Genomic DNA, 12943 nt, shown 5'->3' on the forward strand with positions numbered 1-12943 from the left:
TTGACTCGTTCGTCATTGTCTTTATTGATGATATTCTGGTGTATTCCCAGAGTCGGGAAGATCATGAGCAACACCTGAGGACAGTGCTTCAGACCTTGAGAGAAAAGAAGTTATATGCTAAGTTCTCGAAATATGAGTTTTGGTTGGATTCTGTGGCATTCTTAGGCCACGTGGTGTCGAGTGAGGGTATTCAGGTGGATCCAAAGAAAGTACAGGTCATGCAGAGTTGGCCCAGATCATCCTCACCTACAGAGATCTGCAGTTTCCTTGGCTTTGTAGGTTATTACCATTGTTTTGTTGAGGGATTTTCAGCGATTACAGCCCCTATGACCAGACTGACCCAGAAGGGTGTTCCATTCTAGTGGACGGAAGATTGTGAGGCGAGATTTCAGAAGCTCAAGACAACTTTGACTACAACCCCAATTTATATTGCCTATAGGTTCGGGGTCTTACACTATCTATTGTGATGCCTCGAGGATTGGCCTTGGAGCAGTGTCGATATAGGATGGTAGAGTGATGGCCTACGCGTCCAGACAGTTGAAGGTACATGAGAAGAATTACCCTATCCCCGACCTTGAGTTAGCTGCCATTGTTCACGCCCTAAAGATCTGGCGTCATTATTTGTACGGTGTGCCTTATAAGATTTATACCGATCATCGGAGCTTGCAACACATGTTTAAGTAAAATGACCTAAATTTGTGCCAGAAAAGGTGGTTAGAGTTGCTGAAGGACTATGATATCACTATTTTTGTATCACCCAGGCAAGGCCAATATGGTAGTCGATGCCTTGAGTCGCTGGGCAGAGAGTTTGGCTTATTTACTAGCATCAGAGAAGCCTATAGCGATGGATGTTCAGGTCTTAGCTAGCCAGTTTGTGAGATTAGATCTTTCGGAGCCCAGTCGGGTTCTAGCTTGCGTGGTTTCTCGGTCTTCTTTATTTAATTGTATCAGCGAGCGTCAATATCATGACCCTCATCTGCTTGTCCTCAAGGACAAGGTTCAGCACGGTGATACCAGGGATGTGACTATTGGTGATGATGGGGTATTGAGGATGTAGGGTCGGATTTGTGTACCCAATATTGATGGGCTTCGGGAGTTGATTCTGGAGGAGGCCCATAGTTCGCGGTATTCCATTTATCCGGGTGTCGCGAAGATGTATCAGGATTTGAGACAGCACTATTGGTGGAGGCGGATGAAGAAAGACATAGTTGGATTTGTAGCTCGGTACCTCAACTGTCAGCAGGTGAAGTATGAGCACCAGAGACCAGTGAGTTGCTTCAGCAGATAGAGATTCCGGAATGGAAGTGGGAGCGGATCACCATGGACTTTGTAGTTGGGCTCCCACGGACTTTGAGAAAGTTCGATGCTACTTGGGTGATTATGGATCGGCTGACCAAGTCCGCTCACTTTATTCATGTGTGTACTACTTATTTCTCGGAGCGATTGGTAGAGATTTATATCCGGGAGATTGTTCGTTTGCATGGTATTCCAGTTTCCATCATTTTAGATAGGGGTACTCAGTTCACATCACGGTTCTGGAGGGCCGTTTAGCATGATTTGGGTACTCGGATGGAGTTGAGTACAACATTTCACCCTCAGAAGGATGGACAGTCCGAGCGCACTATTCAGATTCTTGATGATATGCTCTGTGCATGTGTGATTGAGTTTGGAGGGTCTTGGGATCATTTCTTGCCATTGGCGGAGTTTGCTTACAACAACAGCTATTAGTCCAACATTCAGATGGCACCGTATAAGGCCTTATATGGTAGGCGGTGTAGGTCCCCGGTGGGTTGGTTTGAGCCGGGTAAGGCCAAATTATTGGGTGCAGTCTTGGTACAGGATGCTTTGGATAAGGTTAAGGTGATTCAGGATAGACTCCGTACGGCCCAGTCTAGACAGAAGAGCTACGTCGACCGGAAGGTTCGTGATGTTTCCTATATGGTTGGAGAGCGGGTTCTGCTTCGAGTTTCGCCTATGAAGGGTGCTATGAGATTTGGGAAGAATGAGAAGTTGAGTCCGAGGTTTATTGACCCTTTTGAGATATTGAGGCGTGTTGGGGAGGTTGCTTATAAGCTTGCCTTACCTCCCAGCTTAGCAGGAGTTCATCCGGTATTTCATGTTTCTACGCTCTGGAGGTATCACGGTGATCCGTCGTATGGGTTGGATTTCAGTTCAGTCCAGTTGGACAAGGATCTATCTTATGTTGAGGAGCTAGTGGCAATATTGGACAGGTAGGTTAGAAAGCTGAGGTCAAAGAACATTGCATCAATAAAGGTTCAGTGGCGGGGTCAGTCGGTCGAGGAAGCGACCTGGGAGACCGAGCAGGGTATGCACAGCTTTTACCCTCATCTTTTCACTACTTCAGGTATGTCTCTATACTCGTTCGAGGACGAATGAATGTTTAAGTGTAGGATGATGTGACGATTTGGCCGGTCGTCTTAAGAATTAACGTCCTGATCCCCTATTAACTGCTTTCCCCGTATTTATTTCTACTATTTTGATTTGCCGGGATGTTCGGTTTTGAGTTTCAGAGAGTTTTGGGACACTTAGTCCCTTAATGAGAGCTTAAGTTTTGGAAACTTGACCGTAGTCGGAACAGTGTGAAGATGACCTAGGAATGGAATTCTGATGGTTCCGTTAGCTCCGTTGGGTGATTTCGGGTTTAGGAGCGTGTTCGGATGGTATTTTGGAGGTCCATAGATAATTTAGGCTTTAAATGCTGAAAGTTGAATTTTTGAAGTTTTTGGTTCGATAGTGAGATTTTGATCCGAGGGTCAGAAGAATTCCGGAAGTTGGAGTAGCTTCGTAGTGTTGAATGTGACGTGTGTGCAAAATTTCAGGTCATTCGGGCGAGGTTTGATGGACTTTTTGATCGAAAGAGTATTTTGAGAGTTTTTGAAGTTCTTAGGCTTGAATCCGATGCTAAATTGGTGTTTTGATGTTGTTTTGAGCGTTCCAAAAATTGGAACAAGTTTGAATGATGTTTTAGGATTGGTTGGCATGTTTGGTTGAGGTCCCGGGGGCCTCAGATGTGTTTCGGATGCTCAACGGGTCACTTTTGGAACTTAGAAAATTTGTAGAAAATGCTGCAGCAGTCAGTTTTGGTTTCCTTCTTCGCATTCGCGAGTGGTTTCTCGCGTTCGCGAAGAGGACATGGGGCTGGTGAGGATTTATGCTTTGCGTTCGCGAAGTGTCTCCCATGTTCGCGAAGCTGGGAGTTCTATACCTACGTGTTCGCGATGGCTTTCCCGCGTTTGCTTAGGAGGAGGAAGTTTTGAATCGCGTTCACGTCCCTGTTAACGTGTTCACGATGAAGAAATCTGGGCCCAAGTGAAATTGTGCTTTGTGAATGCGAGGGGCCTTCCGCGTTCCCGAAGAAGGAAATACCTGGGCAGTATTTAAATAGCCCATCCGCGACCCTTCTTCATTTTTCCACCATTTTTGAATGGGATTGAAGCTTTTGAGGGTGATTTTTGAGGAAACCAAAGGGGAATCACTTGGAGGTAACATTTTTGACTTCATAACTCATTTATATGTGATTAAAGGCCTAATTAGTGGTGAAAATGGGTAATTAAGGCTTGAGATTAAGAACATAGGTATTTGAGGGGTCAATTGAACTCCGATTTAAGTGTTCTTGCTATGTATAGACTCATGAGAGTACGAGGTTTCTAGAAATAGAAATTTCACCCGATTCCGAGACGTGGGCCCGAGGGGCGTTTTGGTCATTTTACCTAATTTCACGTATTAGCTTAGAATTTCTTTGTGGAATCAGTTACATGAAATGTTATTTACGTTATGCAATTGAAATGAATTGATTTGAGCCATTTGGAGTCGAGTACTCGTGGCAAGAACGTTGTTTCGGGTTGACTTTTGAGCCGGTTCGAGGTAAGTGGCTTGCCTAACCTTGTGTGGGGGACCTTCCCCTTAGGATTTGGTATTATTGTTAATTGAAATGCCTTGTGCGTGAGGTGACGAGTGCGTACTTGTGATAATTATTGAAAAATCGATTTTCATTAAGTAATTACTAGTATGTTTCCTTCTCTTTTTATATTATTTGCACTTTAAGCCTGTTGTTAGCGTAGAAAAGCATGTCTAAGTGATTTAATTGCTTTATTTGCTCAAACTGCTCTACCTGAATTCTGTGCAGCATGCTAGACTAGAATTACTTGTTTGCCTTAATATGGAATTAACATTTGCTGATTATTTATCTATTGCTGCTGTGTATTTACATTGGAACTATGGATGTGGGATTCCGGTAGATCCCCCTTGTCTGTTTATTTTGGGACTACGAATGTGAGATTCTGGTAGATCCCCCTGCACAGTTATATGGAACTACGGGAATGCACCCGGTAGATTCTCCTAGTACTGGGTATTTATATTTGGGACTACGAAACGGGATTCCGGTAAATCCCCGCACACTATGAGTTGGACTACGGGACGGAATCCTAGGAGATCCATTGGATATGTATATTGGGACTACAGGACGGTATCCTGGGAGATCCCCGATTGTTATTATGGTGCTGAGCCGTATTTCTTTCTGTGTTTACCTTGCCTCTGTACTAGTTGTTGTTACCCTTTATATCTTGTGTTACTTTTACTGCTGTACTTATTTATACTATTCTGTTCTACTCTGTCGAACTTTATATTTTATTTAACTTCAGTAGGGCCCTGAACTTCCTCGTCACTACCCGACCGAGGTTAAGCTTGGAACTTACTGAGTACCACTGTGGTGTACTCATGCCCTTTCTGTGCATATTTTTTCATGTGCAGATCCAGGTACTTTGACGCAGTCCTATCACCCTTGAGGCGAGACGACTAATCCAGAGACTTCGAGGTATATCTGTCGCGTCCACAGACCGAGGAGTCCCTTTGTGCTCTCCCTATTGTATTAGCCCTTTTGTATTTTTTCCTTGTTAGATATTCTGGAGTTAGACACTAGTAGACATTCCAAGGCTTGTGGTTTCATGAGATTCCGGGTTTTGGAAAATGTTTTTAGTTGTCGAGAAGTTGTATTGTATATGCCGAGCGGCATTTTAAATACTGTTCATTCGGTTATTTTGGCTTTTAATTATTTCTTCCGCAAGTTTTTGTTATTTTTTCGCATTTGTTAGGCTTACCTAGTCGTAGAGACTAGGTGCCGTCACGACAGTTCACGGAGGGTGAACTGGGATCGTGACAGTTAAAACCTTAAAATATATTCTTCAACTCATTAAAAAGTATTGAATTTTTAAAATAAATTAAAATTGCACATTAGATTACGGTAGGATATAACTTTCTCACTCGATATTAGAAAATGAATCCAAATACCATTGATATCAAAATTCTTTATTTTTCAATTAAAAAATTTCAGTTAGAAAATATTAGTATAGTGGTTGAACTTTATTTTTAAAAAAAGAATTCTTATTTCAATATAATTTCAATAAATGAAATTCCATATATAGTTCTTAAGTGATATTTCCTTATTTGACAATCTCCCACAAACTCTTCAAGATTGCCAAGTGGCTTTATAGTAGCTTGCCACTTGGCTTAACCACAATGCAAACTTTTTTGCTTTAATATATATAGATTTTTGACCAAAAAATGAGGTAAAAAGCCAAAAAAGTGTAGAAAAAGATAAATATGATGTGGCATCTCTATTTGCCCTACAAACTCAATTATCTTTTTTGTCAATTTTTTGGACTTTATCTTTTTTCCCCTTATGTATTTGCTTTTTAGAATCCAAAAGTCACTTCTGTAAATACAACCAAAAGTCACGTTCTTTTCCTATTCTTTCTCCCACCTCTCCGTGACAATTGAGATAGCAGTTATGGTACACATAAAATTCCAAAGGCAAGTAAGTTCTCAGCAATTAATATCTTCCGTTTCGTAATTTTTTTAATGATTTTGATCTTGTTATAATTTAATTAAAATATAAAATTATTGTTAAATCTATAAAATATCTTTTTATAATTCTGAAATATTAAAATAATCAAATAGTAGATTTATTTTTTCAAAAGATTGACCATAAAGCTAGTATTGTGTAGTGAATACAATTCAAGTTCCCTGAAAAAGTCAAATGACAATTACATATATGTTTGTTTTAGGCAAAAAGTAAAAATAAGAAGTAACCACAGTGGCACCACAATAAAAACACTAATAGCCCATTTGACCAAACTTCTAAAATCAGTTTATTTTGAGAAGTGTTTTTTTCAAAAGTACTTTTTAAAAAAATACTTTTTGTGAGAAGCAATTTGTGTTTGATTAATTAATTTGAAAAGCAATTTTGAGCAGTAATTAGTATTTGGCCAAGTTTTTGAAAATTGCTTCTAAGTGTATTTTTCTCAAAAGTGCTTCTTAGAAAAGTGCTTTTGGAGAGAAGCTACTTTTTTCTGCTTCTCCAAAACTGCATCTCCTCAAAAGCACTTTTTTTTCCAAAAGCTTGGCCAAATACCTCAATTTTTTGCCAAAAATACTTTTGGCCAAAAACACTTTTGACCCAAAAAAAGCTTGGCCAAACAGGCTATTAATAAACATCTTTTGAAAAAAATTCACTTTCACAAACAATTTGGTCACACTTATCCAAACCAGTTCTTAAAAGTTTAGTCAAGCAGCCTTATACTTCAGCTTACAGTATTGCATGGCTAACGAGATAAGGGACTCTAACGAGTCATTTGGTAGGATGCATTAGATAAAATAATGAATATATTAACTTTTGGTATTATTAATCCCTTATTTGGTATACTTTTTCAACATATGTATTACTAATATAAGTATTTATTATACAACTTATTTGGTATTATCCTAGGTATAACTAACACATGCATTACTAATCCCTGTATTACTAATCCTTGTATTACTAATCCACTTTATTCCGCACTATTCTTATACATCCTACCAAATGATCCCCAAGTGATATTAATTCTCCGTCCACATAAATGAAAAATTCAGAGAGCTAATTTTTCACATACTTAGTAATTGAACTACAATATTTCAAGTTATTCTGAATATGGGAAGCAGAAATAATGCAAACAAATTTGGTTGAGAAAAAATCACTCATTCTGTATACAAAAATAAAATTAAACACTCATATCAAAATAGGTGAGAGAAGATAACAAAAATTTAAAATAAAATATCAAAATAAATAAACTCTGTATGCTAAATGTATAACATTTCTAAAATTCAAATTAACATATTAAGTAAAAGTGTTATATAAGAAAATTTGCAACATAAATTATTTTTATGTATAGAAATTCGTAAAAAATTTAATAATAAAAAGTATAACTCCCAAAGCAGTGTTTAAGTGGAGTAAATTATTATTTTTTCTTTCGGGTTATTTGTTTCTCTCTCTTTACTGCTCTTTGTTTGTCTGAGAATTAAGATGGTAGAAAAAACGATTGTGGGTTATATGTCCATTATCGTAAATGATTCCACTCGGAAAAAGAAGATTATGGGAGCTGCACCTATTAATTCCAAATAAAATTATTAGAAAAGAAAAAAGAAGTAGAAAAAAGAGAATGCATAACATAGTTAAGTGAGTCCTTTAAGAATTTTCATATCCAGTAGAACAAATTAACAATGTTGGCTTTAGGCGAGTTCGGTTGGTACCTGCTCAAAATTCAATATGTTAAAAACCCATTTTAGGTAAGGAAGCAGACAAAGTCATATTAGAGATTACAAAAGAAGAAGCCATATAAAAAGAGTGTTGGTTGGCAAAAGGGTGAAAAAATATCACCAAGTTTAAGGACATTCATCTTTATCTCTCTCCAAATATAGAAACTCCTCATTGGTATGCGCATTATATATTAGCAGGACATATATCGAATGCACTGTGAATACATAGATCTCTATAAAAACTTATGCACTTCTCCTTATTTATGATAAATCAAAATAGTCTCTCAAACTCTTCAAACTCCTCACTCACTTTCTACTTAATTTCTTTTATTAATCAAAGTCAAATTCTTTTTGTGTGCGGTGAAGGAGATAATGAAACTCAGATCTGGTCCAAATGGAGATATGAGAATCAAATTTCAATGGGGATATTAAAAGGAAAAGAGAAGAGGAACCAATGCTTGTTCAAAGGAAAAGATTACGGTTTGCTTTGTAGGCAACAATTAGAAGAAATAGGCTCACACATTAATACTCATAACTGTTGTATTAATTCAACTAAGGAAGAAGAAAACGGAAGCAATACAAGGAAATTAGAGAGATTTCATGAGAGTAATGGAGTAATAAATATAATTAATAACTGAAAAATCTGGTAACCTTAAATTTCTGCATATTTTTAAATAGAAAATAAGGATAAATGTGATGGCCCCAAAAGTCATCACTTGTTTTAGAAATGAATTCTGCGTTCCGAGGCCTTAAAAACCTCTTTCAGCATCACCTCGATTTGCGTACGCAGTCCGGACGCGTAGCCGGATAGACATTATGTGAAAAAATATGGGACTTGGGCGTATGCCCGGAATCGAATTCCGAGGTCTCAAGCCCAAGAAATGAATTTTTAAAGAAAATTATTTTCTGGAAATTTTTATGAGTTTTGGAAATGAAATGCATTTAGAATTTGATGGCATCGGGCCCATATTCTGGTTCTGGAGCGCGGTAAAGATCTTATATGTGAAATAAGATGAGTCTGTGAAATTTGGTAAGAAATGGAAGTCGTTTGAGGTGATTCGGACCCGTAGTTGTGAAAATTCATACTCTGAAAGTTTTGAGATTTTTCTTAAATTTTTATGCTAAATTCGTTGTTTAAGAGGTTATTTTGGCTATTTGATCGCATGGGTAAGTTCATATGATGTTTTTGAGTTAATACGCATGGTTGGTTTGGAGTCCTGAGGGCTCGGGTGAGTTTCAGATGTGTTTCGAAAAGTTTTGAACTTGGAAAAAGTTGCAGGTTTTTGCTGCTCTTAGTACATAGAGGTTTTGTGCTTCGTGTTCGCGTGGTCCCACTCGTGAACGTGTCACGACGCCCAAAACCGTACCCTATCATGATGGCGCATCTCATGAAGACAAGGCCAGCCGACACAATTCCCAAATCAACCATTTTCCATTAAAAGTTATTTTTATACCATTTATAAACCAAAAATCTCATAATGAACATTTAAAAGAAAAATGCAGAATAATTACACAAGCCCGACATCGGGGTGTCACTAGTCATGAGTATCTACCAAGGTCTGAATATAACAAGGGTATAAAAATATACTAAATATAGTAGTAAAAATGAGAGAAAGGAAGCAATGCTGCGAACGTCGTGCAGCCACCTTGCTAACTTTGATGACTCCGCATCTGAGCAATCAACACCCGCTACCAGGTTTTGAAATACCTGAATCTGCACACGAGGTGCAGGAAGTAATGTGAGCACTCCAACCCAATACATAATACGAGTAAATAAAGACTGAGTAGTAGGAATGATGAATCCACTTATATGATAAACTCAATAAGCACAACAAGCTTTCAAATCAGAATACGAGTCAATCGTCTCATATTAAACCCAGCTTTCGGTAAAAAATCATTTGAAAATGCCTTCCAACAGTTTCAGTAGGGGTTCATTACCATTTATAATAAAAGAGATGAAAACCATAATCGGCCCCTTGGGTAAAACATAGTTCGCATACAGCCCCTCGAACAAAACAGAAATTTCACGACCCTTTTCATAACTTAGAAACTTCAGTTTAAATGAAAGATTATATAAAATGCTTGTTCAACATTTTCAATAGAGGCTCGGTTTAAAGATGAGTGAAAGCAGTAATCAAATCAACATGTTCAATAGAAACTCGCTTTAAAGAGGAGTGAAAACAGTAAGTTCATAAACCAGCCCCTCAGGTAAAGCATCACTCATGTACATGTATATCTATGTAGCCCCTCGGGCAAGCCTCTTGGTCACTCGTGACTCAATTCTCACCAATCAGCGCTAACACTTAGCACTCACACTCAATAAGTACCATATAGTAACCGATGCGGCGTGCAGCCCGATCCATACCTTTTTCCATATCCCATATATATATATATATATATATATATATATATATATATATATATATATATATATATATATATATATATATATATGCGTCGTGCAGCCCGATCCATAGATATATAATCCTCACAACCAGGCCCTCGACCTCTTTCAATCATTAACCTCACAATCAGACTCTCGGTCTATCTCAGTCATCAACCTCACGATCACTCGGACCATCAGTAAAACAGGAAACTCACCCCAAACACTCAGCCCAAACAATTTTAACATTTTTAACAAATAGAGTGATAAAACCAGATTTAAACAATAAACAGGTAAAACATGACTGAGGATATGCTTTCAAAACAAATAGAGTGAGGAAAAATAGTGAAAGTGCCCCTAAGGGTCTCAGCAAGTCGGCCCAAGGCCCCAAACATGGCATACAACTCAAAATATAATATAAATCTCTAGGACATGGAATATCATAAGATTTCAAATCAAATACACGACTTAACAGTCGTACGAGACGGACCAAGTCACAATCTCCAATGGTGAACAACTCCACGCTCGTCATCTAGCGTGTGCGTCACCTCAAAGTAACACAACGATGTGTAATCCGGGGTTTCAAACCCTTAGGACAGTATTTACAATCATTACTTACCTCGATCCGGTCCAAACTCTAGCCCGCGATGCCTTTGCCCTCACGAATCGACCTCCGGATGCTCCAAATCTAGCCACAAGTAGAACATAACTATTAAAATATGTTAAGGGAACAAAGCCCACTCGAAAATATCCAATTTGCATCAAAATCACGAAATTGCTCAAACCCGGCCCTCGGGCCCAAATCTTGGAACTCGATAAAATTAACATCAATGGAATTCCTCATCTTCTCACGAGTTCATACATATCAAATTTACCAAAATCCGACCTCATATGGTCACTCAAATTCTCAAAATCCACTCTCCAATTTGAAGCCCTAATTTCCCAACTCTTTCTCAAATTTTCCACTGATTTTTTTCATGATTAAACAATGAAATAATCACCATATATACAATGTATAAAGCCAAAGTAGCTTACCTCTATGGAAACACTTGATCCCCTCTTGAAATCACAGCTTGGAGCTCCAAAATCGCACAAAAATGGTGAACAAAATGACTGAAAATCGCGAAGGGATATTTTTATATATTCTGCCCAGCACTTCCGCACCTGCAATCCCATAAGCGCACCTGCGCTTCCGCTTTTGTGGAAAACACCCGCTTCTGCGGATTCCACTTACTCCTTCAGATTCCGCATCTGCGACCCAGGTATCGCACCTGCGGCCTCGCAGATGCGGTCAAAGTCTCTGCTTCTGTGTCCAGCACCGCTTTTGCGGTCTCCATTATGCACTAGCGACATCGCACCTGCGGTCACCAAATCCGCAGGTGCGGAAACAACAGAGGCAGCAAATGTTTTGCTGCAAAACTCCAAGTTTGGCTTTTCGATAATCATCCGAAACCATCCTGAGGCCCCCGGGACCTCAACCAAAAGCACAACCATATCCCATAACCTTATTCGAACTTATACAAATCTTCAAAACACTACCAACAACATCGGATCAACCGAAACACATCAGATTCAAGCCTAAGTTTCCAAATTCTTTTGAATCACGCTTTTGATCAAAAACCCAACCAAACCACGTCCGAATGATCTGAAATTTTGTACACACGTCACAAATGATACAACAGAGCTATTGCAACTTCCGGAATTCCATTCCGACCCCTATATCAAAATCTCACCAATCAACCGGAAAACGCCAAAATCTCAATTTCGCCAATTCAAGCCTAAACCTTCCACGGACCTCCGAAATGCATTCCGATCACGCTCCTAAGTCCAAAATCACCTAATAGAGCTAATCAAATCATAAAATTCAAATCCGAGATCATATATAAGCAAGTCAAAATTTGGTCAAACCTTTTAATTTTTAAGCTACAAATTGAGAATTATTCTTCCAAATTCATTCCGATTACCTTGAAAACCAAAACCAACGATTTACATAAGTCATAATACGTCACACGGGGCAATTCATGCCCGAGAACTGGCGAGCAAAATGCCAAAAACTCAAAACGACCGGTCGGGTCGTTACATCCTCCCCCACTTAAACTTACATTTGTCCTCAAACGTGCCCAGAGTTGTTCCAAAATCCAACCAATCGCTGAATAAACTTACCATGAACATATACCCAGGGGTGATCTAATGATAGGCTATAATTATGTATTTTAGTCTCTTATTACACTCAAATTTACTGCACTTTAATTGAGTTTGAGCTTTAATAGCTAGTGTCTTGCACTAATTGTGTGTTTTATGCTTTGTAGGATTGATTCCGAGCTATGTAGATATTATGGAATGAATTCAAGTTATTTGGAGCTTTGAAGTCTGAGTAAAAGCCTAAGGAATTAAGACGGGATCGTATTCGGGGATCAACGGATGATAGAGCAACAAAATGAAAAATCGAGTAGGCATATTATGCACTGTCTAGTAAAATACACATAACCTTTTGCTCAGAACTCCATTTGATCCCCACAATATATGGTCGGAAAGATAACTCAAAGAGCTACAACTTTCATATTTTACGGTTTTCCAAATTCCAAATAGAACAGGGTGAAAAATGTGGTCGAAACTGCGACCGTGGACTTGACGGGACAGAAACAGTATACCTGCCATATACCGCGGTTGACCACGGCCGCGACAGTCCAGACGTGAAATATTATCCTTTTTCGCATATGAGAAGGTATAATTGTTTGGGTCCGACCCTACTTGGTATATATACATGGAAAAACGGTATTTTTAAGAGTTGGACACACTTTTGTCATAAAAATTAGACCTAAGGAGGCTAAGGAGACTGAGGATTTGACCTAAGGAGTCAAAAACACAATAGGAGCAAGGCGGAGAATTCTTCAACGAGTTTTTCCTTCCTCTTCCTATTTTTCATTGTTGGTTATAATTTTTAGTATTGTAGTTTTACATACTATTATG

The sequence above is a fragment of the Nicotiana tabacum genome, chromosome 7 (genome assembly GCF_000715075.1).
Source record: "Nicotiana tabacum cultivar K326 chromosome 7, ASM71507v2, whole genome shotgun sequence".
NCBI classification, from domain to species: Eukaryota; Viridiplantae; Streptophyta; class Magnoliopsida; order Solanales; family Solanaceae; genus Nicotiana; species Nicotiana tabacum.